Here is a 14,322-nt window from a genome sequence, read left to right as displayed (position 1 = left end):
TGTTTGTAGAATCAATCTGGAGACAGCACGGATGAGCAGAATTTTTTATTCACACATTTTCAAATGCCTTCTGTAGCCCATCCAGGCTTTTACATGAGAAGGAGTGCACTCGCTACCCCATGTAACTTTCTAAAAGTGGCATATTCAAAATTATAATTTTGCCAATTTTTTCTCCTTTTTTTCAAACCTCTTTTACCTGTGTATAGGACTTAAGGCACGTTACCTCTGCTGATCAGTGCTAAAGTGCTGGAGCTCCATTTGTAAATTGTGAATTGTGATTCTGATTCTGATTGAATCTACATGATTGGCATATTTGATTTACTAGTAAGTCCCTAGTAAAGGCCACTGTGTATGTCCATGGTCTGTAAATCAAATTCTACAGTGGGCCTGGAGCACTGGATGTGCCACCCAGATGAGTAGCCCTCTAACCTGTCTCAGTCCTGCAACTGCAGTGTCTGTGAGTGTAGTTCTAAACTGTCATGTCGATCAAGCAAGTGCACCCACTAGCCGGGCAGTAACCTTCTCTCTTTCTACATGAAGGGCACCCCTAAGGTAGGTCCAAGGTACCCCCATGGGCACAGAGCAGTGTATGTGAAAGGTAGGACATGTACTTGTGTGTTTTTTATGTCCCATAGTGAAATACTGGCAATTTTGTTTTTCACTATTGCAAGGACTAGCTCTCCTATTGGCTGTCATTAGAGCTGCCTTGTAACATTTTAGAAGTGTATCTTTCTTTTGGGAATAGCTAGAGATTTGGAGTTCGGGCTCCCTGATTTCAGAATTAAAAAACATATCATTCAGTGAAGATGGTTTATAAATTGTGTGTTGGAAAATGCCACTTTTACAAAGTGATGAAAAAACTAGGATAAGAAGTCGTAGACTCTGTGTGCAATATCAGTGTGCACTCAAGAGAGTATTCACCAATGTAATATACAAGTGATCAATTGTCACAAATCAAATACCTAAAATAAACACATTTACAAGTACTTTGAAGTGCTCTCTAGAAAAACCAGTAGTAGTTCAAAGGGATCTTTTAATTGAAGACTGACTTGTAAAGGTCCCTGGGGGGATATTTCTTTCTAATCTGAAGAACAGCAAGGACATGAACCCCACGAGTAACACTTAAATCCCAATGCATTTTGGGCATAAAATGCTACCCTTCGTCAGGGAAATCCACAAACAAAGTAACTTGATGAGTTTGTGGTATCCTCATGTTTTATGTATGTTCTTGTCTATAGCTGCTCAGCCCAGTGTGAGTATTCTCATTGGAATCTTAGTGTGGGTGGAATGTTGGATGCATGATAGTTTCAGTTAAGGATGGGCTGAGCGGCTAGTAGGCTGCTCCTGATGGGACTGTTATCTTGACCATGATACCTGCTTCTGGAGAACTAATAAACATCTTCTACATGTACCTGATTTGGTCTACGGTGTCTTCATATCTACACCTGAACCTGTGGGACCAGCCCACTACATTTTGGCAACGAGGATGACAACTTAAAGCAAAAGATCATTGACATGTAACCAGACCATAACGACCTGCTTGCCCCATCAGTGTCCATCACAACGAACAACCCACGTGCAGGTGAGCTTTGTCTGGGTATTTTAAAAAGGAAAATGTATTTAACAAACTGCATATGAAACAGAAAAAGATTTTTAAGTCTCCATGAGAGCCAACTTTAAAACGAGATGTGTTTATTCTCATAAAGAAAAGAATGAGATTCAATGACTTTATGTGTCTTTGCCCATCGGAGAGAGGCTAATTTGTGCCTTAGTGAGAGGCAGTTTTCTGTTTCAAGGACTATAAACGTCAGAGCAAACTGTGAATGTTTGAGGGCACGCTCGAGATTTACTTCAGCTTCCCGTTTGCCTTTGCGTGACAACTGCTGATGTCAACACAGTAACTTTCCTTCTCCAATGTCCTTTTTAATACATGCAGTGAAATTTCAAGTGGCAAGTATAAGAAGCGAGTGAAGTTTCTTTCTGTTGTTTGGCAGTGAGGATACCTGTGTAACTATGGCAAGTTTAAGGAAAATTTCTGCCAAATCACTCGTGATGTGACATTTTGCTTTCTTTCCAAGGAGCCAAATTTATTATCAGCTCATGTATTTTCAAGAATGGAGGTGTGTGTCATTTGGTAACTTGGGAGCACTTTATTTCCATATGTTCTAATATTTTCCAGTGACGCCATCACATCGTTTCAATTTTTTTAAAAAACATGCACGCGCTACTCACCGTTTCTTGAAGTGTCGCGCGGAGGCTAGGTTTGCCCTGGGTGATGCCTTCTCCGTCTTGCTGGATGATTCAGCTGCTTAGTGACGCCTGCAAGCAGCAACGCACCGAGAGCCATCCGGCTTGGTGTAAAAAAACGTGACGCCATTTTCTTTTCCGAAGCCGATGCCACTTTGTTTTGCGTTTTAAGTGGCTGTTCTATAAAGGTTTTCTTCGGCTTTTAGAGATATTACAAGGTTGATTGCTGGTACCATCACCTGCAATGTTTTTATTCTTCGTGTGAGTACAGTGTTCTTTTCTTCATGGAGTTGTTCTCACATTTAGCAATGTTTGCCACGTTTGCAGAGCTAAGGCATTCAGTTTCTGACTGCGCTTATGCACCACTGCTGGGGAATTTCAAACAGTTGGTTTACAGTTTAAGTAAAGCTATTGAAGCACTGGCATGTTCCTTCATACACATTTGCAAAGTACTTTCTCCATCCGGTCTCCAGTGGTCAGTGTCTGTGCTGTACTTTCTGCGAAGTACTTTTTTGATGGCAAGTTCCTTCGGATTGTGGAATACCTGTTCCTCAACACGGTGGCAAGCACACCAATGGCATTTGTGAAATTTAAGGTGTTCAATCGTTATTAAAAGTTATTTGGTGCTTGTCTACCTCATCCCGGTGACAGGCACACCATTGTCAATGGTTATTACAAGTATCAAAAATGTTTTTCTTCACAGACATATGAAATGTATATGTCTTTAGTATATTTTTACAGCATGTTAATTTTGCTGAATTCGTACTTTAAAGGTGTGGTTAACATAGGGGTGGGTGCATAGTCCCATTTCCTTTTAGGAACATGTTTTCTTTTTCTTAAATTTGGGGGAGGGTTTTAAGTCCCATCACCCCATTTTTACATTATTTATCCCTGTCTTGGGATGGGGGTGGGTTCAAAGTCCCATGACCCCTTGTTCACTCATTTATCCTTTGGGATGGGGTGGGTTCAAAGTCCCATGACCCCTTGTTCACTTGTGTTATCCTTTGGGATGGGAGTGGGTTCCAAGTCCCATGTTCCCTTGTTCACGCATTACAGTTTGGTGTGGGTTATTAGTCCCATTACCTCAAATAGTTTATAATCCCTGCCTTGGGATTTTATCATTTTAGTGAGGGGGGTTTTGTCCCACCTTTGTTTTAAGGGGGTTTTAGTCCCACCTTTGTTTTAGGGGGGGTTTTAGTCCCACCTTTGTTGTGACTTTTGGGTTTTAGTAGCAAACAGTTTAGCATGTGGTTTTTAGTCCCACAGTGTTTCCTTACAAGAGGGGTGGTGTTTTTATTTACTTTTTGCAACAGTCTTCTAATGCTAGAAGTACTTTCTTTGATTGTGTTTCTCCCTTTAGGGATTTGTCTGGGGTATTGTTGTCCCCTCTAGTTTACTAAATATTGTGAGCTTTTGTTAGCTATTAATGTTTACCTTTCTATTTTTCAATTTGTTTGTAATTGAAGGAGGAGGATGGTGTTGGTTTAATTCTATATTTTCGCTTTCTTCCTTCTTTAATAATTTGGATGTCTGTTTTCCCTCTCGTGATGCTTTTTCTTATTCATCCCTGGGTTACAGATTTCTTGGAAGTTTGTATATTCTTCTTGTGCATAGTTTTCCTTTGCTCAGTCTTTTGTTGTTTTGTTTTCAATTATTAAAGGGAGAGGATAATGTGGTATCCTCATGTTGTATGTATGGTGACATTTGTATGTATGTTCTTGTATCTAGCTGCTCAGCCCAGTGTGAGTATTCTCATTGGAATCTTAGTGTGGGTGGAATGTTGGATGCATGATAGTTTCAGTTAAGGATGGGCTGAGCGGCTAGTAGGCTGCTCCTGATGGGGCTGTTATCTTGACCATGATACCTGCATCTGAAGAACTAATAAACATCTTCTACATGTACCTGATTTGGTCTACGGTGTCTTCATATCTACACCTGAACCTGTGGGACCAGCCCACTACAGAGTTCATTTTCAAAAAATTGTTCTCAATCAAATGACAAAAGTAAGTGCATATCCGAAAACATAATCAGTCCTCATGATACGTGCATCAAACACACCTTGCAGCTTTATTCCAGAAGAGAAAGATGCATGATGAAATACTACAGAAAGAAGAAGAAGCGTACAGAAAAAGAAAAGTAATAGACCGCTCAAATCAACAAAAGTTCAAGCGTTAACATGCCCAGTGATCAGGTGCTGAGCGCACAATAATATAAACGAATGCAAAATGAACATGCGTGCCAATATTGCATGAATTCCTCAATGCTAGAGCGTGTTATGAAACTGACATGCAATTATAGGTGAAAAAAAGGGAGGAAGCTTGAGTCCAACCCACTCGTGCATTAAGTGGGTAACATCTGAAGAGTTTGTTACCTGAAGCCTGCTAATAAATACAACAGGAGTTCCTGTCAACCGGATATAGGCTCAAAGTATGCTACTGTAAATCAAACTGGCAACTGGTAAGCTTGCGGGAAATCCACTCAGTATAATTATCATATAAAGGTGGAAACACATAATTTGACATGCTCTAAACATGGAATGAAATACGATGGTAGATAATACAATGTGCCATAAACATGTCTCAGATTGATACGTTTTTGGATACTCATATGCCTAAAGGTCTGAATGATAAGCTTGAATTTTCGTGTTTTTATGAAGCTGTACCTGACCACATGATCTGAGACAAAAATGTGGACATGTCCCTGTCTGCTTGTACCCTTACTACTTCAAGAATAGAAAAGCCTAGTTGAGCTATCATATGGTGATATTCGTGCCAGTGGGCATCAAGAGGAGAAGAGGTACTTTTAGTTCTAATACAACTCTTGTGTCCGGTGATGCGTAAGGACCTCTCCGTCTTGCCTACATAATACATTTCACATGGACATCGAATCATGTAAATGACAAAAGCGCTATTACAATCGGCAGTGAAATGTAACTTGATGCTTTTTCCAGACCATCGGTGGGAAATACGGTCACCAACTAAAACATTATTACAATGGGAACTGTTGAAACATTTACGCATGCTCTTAGGGTCACTTTTTTGTCAGATTCCAGCTTCAATAGTGATTCTCTCAAATTACATGATCTTTAGTATGCACAAATGGGGGGATCAGAGAAAATGCCTCGAAAATCGGGTTTGGGCTGCAGTAGATCCCAATGTTTTAAATTCACTTGTTTTATGGCAGTAGACGAGGTTGAGTTGGTAGATGCGAACACTTCTCTGTTAGATGGTTGTTTGTGCTGTCTCACCAGCAGAGTCTCTCTGTTAAGTTTCCATGTGCGTTTTTCTGCCTCATCAACAATTGAACTGGGTATCCACGAGTCAAGAATTTCTCTCTTGTTTCATGCATCAATGATTCCAATTTGGTCATGTCAGAAGTAATACGTTTGACCCAAAGAAACTGAGATTATGGAAGGCAACTGAGAGTAGGAAAGGTGACATTTGAGTGATGGTGGGTGAAAGCTAGTTTAGATCAATGAATTAATACAATCAGTGGGTTTCTTAAACATGGAGGTCTTAATGACTGTTATATCCTCTTCGATGTTGATATCCGAGAAAGCAAGATGTCTTTGGTCCATATTGTGAGTGAATTGTATTTGTGGATGTTTGGTGTTGAGTTGTGTCAAGTTCTCCAAGAGGTCGTTATGGGTACCTTGCCATACTATAAGTCTGTCGTCAATGTATCTTCTATACAGAATAAGGTGTTCCGTCCACCTGGCATCAGAAAGCTGCAAGGTGTCTTTGATGCACATATCATGTGGACTGATTATGTTTTCTTTCACACTGTACCTCATGGATAAGTCCTTAATGTTGTCATTTGACTGTGAACAATTTTTTGAAGAAGGAACTCGTCTAGTCACTTTTGTTTGTAGATTTCCCTGAGGAAGGGCAGCATTTTATGCCCGAAATGTATTGGGATTTGAGTGTTACTTGTGGGATACATGTGATTGCTGCTCTACGCATGTGAAAGAAATATCCCACTGGACCTTTACAAACCTGTCTTTAATTAAAAGAAGCTTTTGAACTACTACTGGTGTTTCTAGAGAGCACTTCGTCAACGTATTTGTGAAAGTGAATATTTGATTTGTGACAATTGATCACTTGATATTACATTGGTGAATATTCTTTTGAGTGCATACTGTTAGTGCACACAGAATCTATGACTTGTTGTCCTAGTTTTTTCATTTATTCAAACAAGGGGATGGGCTGTACCTCATCTCTGTATGCACACTGCATTGATTATTGTTAATTCATGATAAATCTGTTAGTTTGTTTGTTTGGCTTGAGTGCAAAATGGCTGGCTTATTCGTCTTGCTTCACTTTTAGAAAGTGGGTATTTTCTTCCTTTGGCATCCTGTGCTTCTGCCTGCCTGTGGAATCCATGTCTGGTTTTGACTGACAGCTGAGTTGTTTGAGCATTCACTCTAGGCAGTTACACAAAGGGATCTGAGGTGTGCCCTGCATATCCTGATGAGCCATCAACCTGCTGATGGGTGTTGCTGAGCTAGAGTGGTGGGAGGATTTTTTGCTGACACCTGAATAGGGTTGTGCCTGTCCTCTCACAATGTTGTCTCCACCACCCTAGAGTGTGTCTGGAGCCAAGGCCAGAAAAGACCAGAACTTGAAAACAACAAAGACTTTCTTTTGAAGTATGCCTACTTCAAAGGCAAAAAGGGGTATACATATTGGAACTAAACCCCAGACTTTTATAACACTTCTGGAACTGAGGACTCTGCCAAGAAGAGCTGAAGAGCTATCAGGAGAATTACTGCCCCTTTGCTGTTTTAGCCTGCAGTTTCTGCTTCCATCTCTGGGCAGTGAAAGGACTGGACTTTGATTTGTATCCTGCTTTTCCAAGTTTCATCAAGGGCTCGTGTGTGCTTTCCGCCTGTTAAAAAGTCTCAGGGGCACAAAAATACTTCCTGCAACTCTGCTGGTGCTCCTGGACTCTGTCATCTGTGAGTGCTACCCTTTCCTGAGGTGCCTCTCTCAGTCAAAGGGCCTCAGCAGTGGGTTCTGCAGCTGATCTCTGTAAGAACCAGCATGAAGCAAGCAAAGCCTCTCTGAAGTAATGCCGGATGACATGAAGCCTCACTGGGTCCTGCTGCACAGCTGACAGCTCCTCGGAACTGACAATGGACAACACAAAGCCTCTCCACGCAACCCCCAGCACCAACGAGACGATGCAAAGTCTGACAAATCGGCTCATCACCTGTCTGCGGCTAGAAGAATTGATGCAATGCCTGTTTTGTCATTATCAGATTAACATCCAATGCTTATCGATTTCCACGCATCGCCCCTGTGGACCAAACTATCCACTGCATCATCTGCAGACCAGAACCGTCTTGGATTTCGACTCATCACTTCCCCCTACAGTCCTAATTCAATGCAACAATTCTCCTGCATGCGGCAGAACTGACACATTGCCTGCCCAAGGACTCAGGAACTGACGCATCACTCTGTATTCCGTCGCTTCCCTCCTCTTGTTTTGCCTTTTGGATTTTGACGCACATGAAGGTCCTTTGTGTAAAATAACCGCATCCATAGTTTACTATGGGCAGAATTGGTAAACCTTTTAAAAGTCATATTTTGAGTTGGTTGTGTTGGATTTTTGTTGTTTTGGTCTGGTTTGGTTTAGATAAAGATAGTTTATTTTTCTAAACTGGTGTGGTGTCCATTTATAGTGTTAACCCTGTGTTACTGCGTGTGTTATGTAAAATATTAAACATGTTGCCTCTGAGATGAGCCTGATTACTCATGGCAATCTACCAATGGGGTGAGCAGGGGTTATCTGGGTGTGTAACTTCCTTACCCTGACTAGAAAGAAGTGCCCCTACATTGACAGGGTGCATACCGCTGCCAACTAGAGATCCCCATTTCTAACAATCCAACTTCACTCTAATACCGGTGCCGAGAACCAGAAATCACCTGCTCAAATTAATCACTGCTAATAAGTGGAAAAATACCACCTTTATGTGACCTTCATCATTTTTGTACCAGCTGGGACAATAACATACTGCCCATGCGGTAAAAAAAGAATACGGGCAGGGGACAACATTAGCTGTAGAGCTCCCCCATTACCTCATGGAGCTAATCATGCCCACTGCTTGCTCACTTGTGGCTAGCTGACAAGCCTAATGCTTCTTTCCGGAAGCCCTATGAATTGGCTGCAAAGCAATGTCTTAAATGCATATTTAATACTAGTGGTTCACAGTTATAAATTGCCACTTTTCACAATGATTACCAATAGTATTGTTCTGTGATTGAATCATTTATTTATTTATTTATTTATTTATTTATTTAAGGTTTTTATAGAGCGCGTAGTCACCCAAGAGTATCCCAGCGCTATACCTCGTAATCCAGAGGGGAGGGAGAGCAGAAAAGATGGGGGGGTTATGGGAAGAGGAGAGTTTTGAGGGATTTTCTAAAGCGTAGGAGGAGGAGAATCATACTAGTTAAATAAGAGCACAAAATCATTATTAGACTTGATTGTTCAGTTTTTGTCACTGAAAGGTTTGCAACATATATTTAAATGCCTAACTTAATTTGCATTTTGCCAAGGTAAATTGGGAAGATGACAGGTCTTCACAGTGTGGAGCATGGATCAAGAGCTCCTGTGTTAATATTTCAGTCTTTTTTATTTTCACGTTACGTATCTCACCTCTCAGCGGAGCATGAGTTGCCAGAAAATGCCCCCTGTAACCTCACCCCAGCTCAAACGATAGGTATTTAAATATCTGCCTTGTCGCTTTGCTTTAGCGCTCATATAATTGACATCCCGGTAGCTGAGAGAATAGAAGGGCAAGTGTCAGTCCCACAGAAGAGACCGGGGAAGTAGCACAAACCATATGCCACAAAAACGTCGCCACATGTGTCTCAATGGGAGAGAAGTTGAGAGGTGGCAGGGATTCAAGATGGCGGTCTCTGAAAGGGATGTGTGCATGTTTGCATGTTTGCATGCTGCCCGTGAGCGTTTTAAACCAATATAGTTAAAATTACAACGAGCCTGCGAGGCAACAGAGACATTCACAGATGTAAAACATCGACAGGCAAAGCCACCTATAGGCAACAAAAATGTACATGATTACACTGCTGTAGGTCATGCGAGTATCTCATACTGAGACACTTAAAAAAGCCACACGCTCTAAAAGCAAGGAGATCTTTTAAAAGCAGAGTAGGCTTGAAAGTATTTTTAACACTTGCTCGTTGATTATATTAATGTCAGAATATATTAAAGCAATGCCATATAAATTTGATTTTAATTGTTTTGTACACACGCCAGTGAGAAGGAACTGATTGGACACAGTTCACAGGCAATATGTTAATATGTTATTTTCATACGATGATAGCTTTGCATAATCTTTCTTTTTCTCAGATTTAGAAGAACCTGTTGTTAACCAAAGCATAAGTAGAGGGGAAGAAGGCAATTTGCATAAAATCGACTACCCTGCGCATTAATTAGTCATGTGGCAGCGCGGAAGGTGTGTTCACTTAGTCGAAAGTACACTTTATAATTTATACACCAGCTGTTTCAGAGCTTTCTAGTGCATTTTCCTCCCCGACTGCCTCTAATGAAATCGTGTTACAGGAGAATTGGCTGGGGTGAACTGAGATGGTAATCCCATTGACGCTGCACTGTGGAGAGGCACGCTGGTGGGAAGTTTTAATGGAAGGTCTGTAATCAGACGACACTTGCATTCAGTCCCCCACCATAATGAATCTCATCAAATGTTAAAGCTCAGGCAGTGTGCAGCGGGCTAAGATTTCAAGGTTTTTGACCAGGCCCATTTGAGGCATTCCACTGGGAGTGTGCGATTACTCAAGTTTAGCAGTTTATTGCCTCATCTTTCAATATCCAGTGAAGCACAAAATTCTCATCTCGGTTGCTCTTTTTACTTAAAGAACAGGCCAAAATAGACTGCCGAGCTACACGCGCTGTCACCGAAGCTAATTCTTGCTGTTCAGTTAACAGGAGATCAATGGGAAACCTCTAAAAAAATAGAACATAAATACCGCTCGCCTTCACAACACACAAAATAAAAGCCAAAACTGGAACCTAGCAGCATATTTCCAAACGTGTTTCGTTTGCTACGGGCCCTGCACGCATTTATTGCTTTAAAGGTGCCCTCATTCTTTGCAGCCACCTCAGTCGACTGCTGTTTTGAAAAGTGAAATGATTTCGAAGGCAGTAAACATGCATTACAATTCGCTGGTTTTCTGCAAACATCTTTCCTATATCCCCAAACACAGTAAAAGAAATGAACACGAAGGTGGATCAACACAAACTGCTGTGTTAGAAGGAATCATCGAATTTGTGTTTTGACAAGCTAAAATGAAAACCAATTGGTTTCTGCTTTAAATGTCGCTTGCGATGGTCTTCATTTTTGTTGTTTAATTACTTCTCCTGCGCTGTGTCTGCTTTTAACCAGCCAGGAACATTTCAGGCTTACTTTTCGTCTCCGCAACTCTTTTCATTTTCGATTGTGTAATACGTGGAGACAACCAGATTTTATTATTTTTGTCCTCAAGGATTGTTTGAAATGCTAATAAGAGGCAGCACAACATATTTGATTATTAACTCAATGCAATAAAAGTTAAAATGGGAGAAAGGAAAAACGTTGGAAGAAGTATAAAGCAAAAAAAGTGTTAGCAGGAATGGACCAATTGCACCAGGAATTATGTAGTTATTGATAAGATTATCAGATACAACAACAACAACAACAAAGGAGCTTGTAAAGCGCCTGGTGACGCCATCACGGCGTGTCCCCGCGCTGTGGAGAAAAGTCAAAGTCCAATGTAGGGTTTTACAGGGAAAACAGATGGGTTTTTAAGCTTTTCCTGAAGGTGGTCTCCGAGTCCGCTAGTCTGATACCCATAGGGAGAGCGTTCCATTCCCTGGCGGCCATAACCCGGAAGGAACGACCACCCATTCTGGCTTTCCTGATACGGGGTATTTTGAGCAGGCCAGTTCCCCCAGAGCGAAGAGTTCTGTTGGGCTCATAGGGAATAGCTAGGTCATTCATGTAAGGAGGAACTTTTTGGGAAATGATCCTATAGCACATTAAGAGTGCTTTAAAGAGAACTCTTTTTTTTATAGGTAGCCAGTGAAGGGTGTCTAGAGCAGGTTTGGATGGTGCTCTCTTGGGAAGTCTGAGGACTAGTCGTGCTGCTGTATTTTGGAGGACTTGAAGTCTCCTGATGTTGTTTTGCGTTGTTCCGAGCAGAAGCACATTCCCATAATCTATTCTAGAGGTCACTAGAGCTTGTGTCATAGTGCACCTGGCTTCAAGAGGAAGGAGATCAAGGGTGCGGTTCAGGGTCTTCATGACCCCATAGCATTTTCCGACCACTTTTTTCACGTGGCAGTCATAGGAGAGTTTGGGGTCAACCCAGATCCCCAGATTCTTGGCCGCTTTACAGGGGTTGGGTAACGGCCCCAGACAAGAAGGCCACCACTCCTTGGTCCAGCTCGTATCCCTGCCTCCAATTACCAGAACCTCTGTTTTTGAGCCATTGAGCTTCAGGCAGTGCTGGGTCATCCAACCTGCCAGAGCCTGCATGCAAGATTTAAAGTTGTTTGCAGAAACGGAGGGGGCTTGGGATAGGGAGATGAGAAGTTGGGTATCGTCGGCATATGAAACTAATTCAATGCCGAACGATTGAACCACTTCAGCCAAAGGGGCCATGTACAGGTTGAACAGGGTAGGGCTCAGGGCAGAGCCCTGAGGTACCCCCTGTTCTAAGGCAATGCTTTCAGAGAGAAAAGCGCCTCTCTGAACCTGGAAGCAGCGATTGGTGAGGAAGGCTTTCAACCAGCCCAATGCTTCCTGGGTGACCCCGGCTTTGTTCAGACACTGTAGCAGGATGGAGTGTGCCACAGTGTCCAACGCAGCACTAAGGTCCAGCATTATTAATGCCATAGTCTGTCCTTCATCTGCACCTGCCCGTAGGGTTTCGGTCGCTCTCAAAAGGGCGGTTTCGGTGGAATAACCTGACCTAAACCCTGATTGGGAGTTGTGGAAGGCATTGTTAGACTCTAAATGGGCCATGAGTTGGCTGTTAGCTATTTTCTCAGCCACCTTCGCCAAATAAGGTAGCAGCGAGATGGGCCGTAGGTTTTCCAAGATGTCTTGACTGATGTTAGGTTTTTTCTTTATAGGCAATACAATGGCTTTCTTCCATTCCATAGGGAGGGTAGCTGTGGAAAAGGAAAGTTGGAGGATGTGCCTGAAGTGTCGTTCAAGGACCTTCAGGCTAGCTGCTAGTATCTTGGGGGGGGGGTAGGGTCCCGGGGCGATCCAGATTTAATGTTTTTACAGATACTAGTTAAAGTAGTAGTGTGAGGAACAGAGAAACTGGTAAGGCATTTCTTAACATGGATGAGCTCCAGATTTTCAGTGAAGTCAGAGCCTGATGGCAAGTCGGTGGAGAAATTAGAGTAGATAGTAGTGATTTTATTGGCAAAGTATTTGGCAATATTATCACATTTCTCAACCGAGTCATTGTGGGCATTGCTCTCGTTGGTAACTACCGAGATTTCTTTAAAAATTTTAAAAAGCTCCTTAGAGGAGTTTTCTGCTTCACCAATACGGGTCTTATAATGTAGTGCTTTAGCAGAGCGGATAAGTTTGTAATATCTCGCTTGCTCTTTCTTATAGTGGTCTTTTGCTGTGGGGCAGAAATTGACACGCCATTCGCGTTCCAGTCTTTTACAAACGGATTTAGCATCTTGAAGTTCAGATGTAAACCATGGGGATGGTTTTCTCAGTTTCTTATTGGCCACTGATCTACGGATGGGAGCGGTCTCGTCAAGGGCAGTTAAGACACAATTTTTTAGGCAGGTATAGGCGGTCTCACAGTCGGAGCCTTTAGGGGGTCCAGCCGTTTCAAGCTTGTCGGTAAACGTGTCTAGGTTAAAATTTTTCCACTTGCGACTTTGATAGGTCTGCAAGTTATCGTTCTTTATTTCATCTCAGCCGCTAGTATATGTAGGGGAATTACATAATGGTCAGACCAGGGAACGGGAATTGGAGGAAGCACTTTTACTCCATTCCAGTTACCAAATACGGGGTCGAGCAGGTGACCTTGTCTATGAGTAGGGCTCTGATGTTTAAGATCTAGCTGCAGAGAGAGTAGCTCTGCTTTTATGCAGGCGGCGTCTTTTTCCCCGACGTCGTCGAAATGTATGTTCATGTCGCCAAGTACCAGGAGTCTAGATTTCCTTAGAGCGAGATGAGCTGTGGCCTCTATAAGGCTGGTGGTAAAGTCAAACAGTCTGCCCGGGGGTCTATATAAGAGGATGCCAGATAGGGAGGGTTTAGGACCCAATGTGATAGTGAAAGAAGCTGCTTCGCAGTGATCAATATTCAGAGGAGATAAAGAGCATTCCAGAGGGGCTCTAACGGCAATGGCTATTCCACCACCCCTACCATCCTGCCTATCGAGCCTGGCGAGGGAGTAGCCTGGAGGCAGCGCCTCGATGATGTCAGGATCAGAGTGTTCACCAAGCCAGGTTTCGGTTAGTAGTAAGATCTCAAGAGCTTCATCCTCAAGTAGGTGATATATTTGGGTGCAGTGTTTGCTGAGAGATCGGCAGTTAAGTAGTGCTGCTTTTAGCACGCTTTTGTGGGGGTTATCGGAAGAGCTGGTGCTAGGAGTGAAATGGCACACAGAGCAATTGTGTAAAGATAGCGCCTTCATAGAGTGTAGGCAGGGTGAGGTAAGGGCAGGACGGAGATTCAGCAGAGTAGGTTTATCATAACGTAAAGAAGGGGGCTTTGGTTGACCAGAGTTTATGGCCCCGCGCCCCGTCCGGCCGCGGACGGGCGCAGTCGGGCTTGACTTTGGCTCGACTTCGGCGCGCTTCCGGCGCGCCCGCTGCACGCGTCCGCTCTGCGGTCGCTGGCCAATACACATTTATAGGCTGTAGGGGCTACTAGAACGCTGACCATCCGCCCGAGCCCGGAAGTGCTAGGCTCCTCCTCACCCTCCGCAAACAAACGCCCAGAAATGGACGCGGCGGACCGGGGCGGGAGTCGGCAGGGAAGTAAGTGAGAATCAGATTTACAGTCCACAC

The sequence above is a fragment of the Lissotriton vulgaris genome, chromosome 2_1 (genome assembly GCF_964263255.1).
Source record: "Lissotriton vulgaris chromosome 2_1, aLisVul1.2, whole genome shotgun sequence".
Taxonomy (NCBI): domain Eukaryota; kingdom Metazoa; phylum Chordata; class Amphibia; order Caudata; family Salamandridae; genus Lissotriton; species Lissotriton vulgaris.
The sequence above is the reverse complement of the archived record's forward strand: the minus strand, read 5'-3'. Positions refer to the sequence as shown.